General features: G+C 40.6%; 1 long non-coding RNA gene across 1 annotated transcript; it reads right to left on the reverse strand.

The window, feature by feature from the left end:
• Positions 1–756: 756 nt before the first annotated feature.
• On the reverse strand, positions 757–3,256 carry Gm46779. The gene is made up of 2 exons (XR_001783589.2): positions 2,998–3,256; positions 757–985 (listed from the first exon to the last, which is right to left on the reverse strand). It is a non-coding gene; the product is annotated as a predicted gene, 46779 (long non-coding RNA).
• Positions 3,257–4,184: the final 928 nt, after the last annotated feature.

Genomic DNA, 4,184 nt, shown 5'->3' on the forward strand with positions numbered 1-4,184 from the left:
TATTCTCTATAGTTCTTGCATAGGAAGAAGAGCTTGTGGCTTTTTACTGGTTGGGGGAAAGGCAAGCTCCTAAAGTCTTAAAAATGACCAAGTTCTTTCAGAAAAAAAAAGAATTTAGGTATAAATTGGTACTTACTGGATTTTAAAATGTTCTTGGGATATAAAACATTTTCATAAAAATGAATAACTGTGTTAGGAGACTCAGAATTTAATTAAAATGTCCTGAATTACAACTGTCTTCACTGGCCATAAATATCCCCAGCCCCTCCTCCCTTCTGCAGTCTCTGGCTGTCTCTCCGCCCTTTTTCATCTTGTGAAATTAAATGCACATTGTACTTCTTGAAAATCAGAGCAGCACATATTTATCAGACATATTTATCAGACATGTGTTAAGCTTAGTTGCCAGGGCATTGTGTATATGATGGTATGGACTCACACAGATGAGCATAAGCTCTGTAGCATAGTTTCATGTGCCTGTCACTGTCCCACACTACCACCATGTGCCATGGCCTTCAGATTTGCTGGATATTTCTCTGCACACACAGGGCCATTGCAGGAAGCCCGATGCTGATTGTTTTGAACCATGTCTACTGACATCAGTGCGACTTTAAGAGCTGCCCTTGAAGTATTGCCTAGAAATTTCAGAGACCCTCCTTTCTGCCAGAACAATTTCCTCAAGATGAAATCGAAATCTGGCTTGCTACAGAGAAGGACATTTGTGCTTCATGCCCGTGGAAAATTCATTGTTCACTCACCTAGCAGAGCGTAAGAGTTTATTTTCCGATCAGCTGCAGAAGTGACATGGCACTGCTAGCCGAGATCAGCGAAGATGTATCATTTATGTATGGATTGGGAGCATCCGACAAAAGGATGCACACCTGTACTCTCAGAACCTTGGAGGCTGAAGCAGGTGGATCACGCAGGGTTGATGGAAAATCTGATCTCCGGACCAAATTTAGCTTCCCACATGCATTTTGCTTGTGAACTGAAACCAGTTTGTTTAATAATTAATTTGTGCTATGAAGGATTAGATATAATGTCTCACACTACCATGAAAGCAGTCTACTGCTGGTCGAAATAATCTGCCCTTGATTTTTAAAAAAACATATTTATTGACTTTATTGTGTGTGTGTGTGTGTGTGTGTGTGTGTGTGTGTGTGTGTGTTTGCCTACATGTATGTATAGCACTGAACTTGCTCCTTCCTTTCAATCCCAAGGACTGGGCTTACAGACATGCACCATCACACATAGATGAATGTTTTTTAATATTATGAATCGTTCTCTGTATGTACAATAAAGGCTTGGGAAACATGGCAGAAGAGGAATAAAGAACGGGTAAGAGCTGAAGGACAGACATGCGGGCGAGGCATGGGTCACTGCACTCATGAACTCATAGTAGCTGTCGTTTCTGCACAAGAGCTCAGCAAGTCCAAGCTGTTGAGAATTCTAACATAGTGAATGTGGTGGGCCATGAGCCTGGCCCATGCCAGAGAAGCTATTGGCAGTGGATATCCATGTGGGAAGGAGAATCGCTCTTTCCTGAGAGCATGGACACAGATAGTTTGTCCTTGTTCTGGAGGATGGACCCACATGAGCATCACTAATTGCATTTATGAGTGGTTAAAAAAGAAGAGGAGGCCAGGCAGTGGTGGCCCATGCCTTTTATCCCAGCACTTGGGAGGCAGAGGCAGGTGAACTTCTGAGTTCGAGGCTAGCCTGGTCTACAAAGTGAGTTCCAGGACAGCCAGGGCTACACAGAGAAACCCTGTCTTGAAACAAAACAAAACAAAAAACAAAAAAACAAAAACCAAAAAACAAACAAAAAAAAAAAAGAAAAAGAAGAGGACATGAAGTTGGAAAGGGGTGTGTTGGGAGAAATCTGTGGAAAGCTTGAGGGAAGAATTAGGGGTGGATATGATTGGTTTTGGTTGCAAATAGGTATGATATCCTTAATAGATTTTAAGAAATAAAGTAACCAAATGTCTAACAATGTTATATGTCATCCACACATTAGAATGGGATGTAGTCAATGATGAAATCCTTTACAGATGTTGCTGGATGGTGTGGAATTAGCAGGCTGATGCCATCACACCATCTTCAGCTAATTCAGTGACTGAGTACTTCTCATTCAGCTTTTGGCTCAGATATTGCCTGAATGGTTGTCCCTGAACACCCAAGTCATGTCCTACCCATATTTCTACTTTTCTTTGTGACTCTGTTTTATTGTAAATAGATATTTATTTATGTTATAGAATGCTTGTTTGCTTATTATTTCTCTGTGTGTGTGCCTATGTGAATTTATGAGCCCCATGTGTATGCAGGTGCCTACAGAAGCCAGATCTCATGGAACTGGAGCTATAGCCGCTGTGAGCCATTGTATGGGTACTGGGAACTGAACCTAGGTCCTGAGCAAGAATGTTAGTTGTTCTTGGCAATTAAGCCATCTCTTGAAATCCTTATGTGTTCCCTCCCTCATTATTGTGTGTTTCCTCTCTTTTTGGAATATAATACCTATTAATAAAGAAGCTATCTTGCCCACTGTCTTTTAGCATCTATGATAATGCCTGGAATGTACTCTGTGTAACAAACAGTTGTTGAGTAAGTTGTAAAATCCAACAATGTTTGAACACATTTCTGAGTGTCCACATTAGAGAGTGGTATAGAGCTGTATGAATAGGATACTAGCATCTATATAATATATGCTTATCCTTATGCTTCCCAAATGAGAGCCAAGGTCTCAAGTCCCTTGTTTTCTATGGTCTCACCAGCCCTAGGAATGTGATAGACACTTAGTGGTACTTAAGAAAGCAAGACCCATTATAATGTATGGTTCAAAAGAACATGGCCTATGGATGAATTCTAGCTGTGATAGTAGCCCTCCTTAGCATAAGGAAGGCAGTAAGAACCCACTAATCCTTAGTAGCCACCACCATATTAGAATTTAGAAGACTACTTCCATCAACTATAAAGCAGCTCCTGGACGTGGTTTATACTTACATTTGATTTCTCTTCTTCTTGTGGGGTTAGAAAAGCCACCACAGGTCTTTGCTAGGGTTTTGCCCTTGTTTCCGACCCCTGTTTTAATCACTTCCCAAGTTCAATCCCTCATCAGCTGTGATCATGCTTGCTGTGTTTCTAGATAGAACATGTAACCCTTTTATCTTGTTCCCTTGATTTGCCTTAGTTTTGTTTGTAAAACCTGTCCTCACTAGGACTAGGCAGCTTGCTTTCATGTTGCAGGACCCTGAGTTCTACTGTTGTGAGGTCATAGAGCAACTGCTGCCATGAGCATTTGCATACAAGCTATGCGCATAGGCCTTCCTTCTTCCATTTCTACATGGAGTAGGCAGAGTGGGATGGGGCAGGACAATTCATACAATTTGCTGTTGAGCTGGATACCTCAGTCATTTCCTGAGTCTTATCACAAATTAATCTTAGGAGTATGTAAAACATAGACGTCCGTGTTTGATTTTAGTCCAACCTGTCTAGAAACTGAAACAGTTGTAGAAGAACTTAGAGGCAAAGGTGGTACACAAAGTGGACATTGTTGACATTTTGCAGTAACTGAAGACAAAGGACTCCTATCAGCTTAAAATCCTAAGCAAGCTTGATCAAGAAATGAGAGTGGAGCGAGATTTGCTACACTCAACAGGCAAGGCAAGCATGGAGTCATTAAAGCTTGAGATTTTATAGAGTGAGTATAGACACATATTCTAACAGTAGACTTATACTCCGACTCTCTGTTAAGGAAACTATTCCCAGTCATGCCCAGGTGAAGGTCATAGTTCAAGAAAGACAGACATTTAGAGTGTGCAGCTCAAGGTCAGAGAGTTGATGTTTGGGAGATTAAATGGTGGACATTAATACTTCTGGTAATGTTTATTTTTCTTTTAAAACATTGCAGCTAAAAAAAACAGATGAGAGCATATTTTGAAGGTGTATTGATAAAGGAGTCATTTTACTAAAGTTACCTACCTGCCCTGTTGACTAACATTATAATTTTAGAAATTTATTTCAGCATTTAACATGATAATGTTCGTCTCTTCAACTTATTTGTCCAAGCCAATATCATCTTTCTCACAGATTATGACAGGAATCTGCCCCATGGACAGCTGTCTCTATTCCTATGACATCCTGAGCTCTTACAAAGCATAAATCAGACAGGGGCAAATCCTTCGGTCAAT

The sequence above is a fragment of the Mus musculus genome, chromosome 2 (assembly GCF_000001635.26).
Source record: "Mus musculus strain C57BL/6J chromosome 2, GRCm38.p6 C57BL/6J".
NCBI classification, from domain to species: Eukaryota; Metazoa; Chordata; class Mammalia; order Rodentia; family Muridae; genus Mus; species Mus musculus.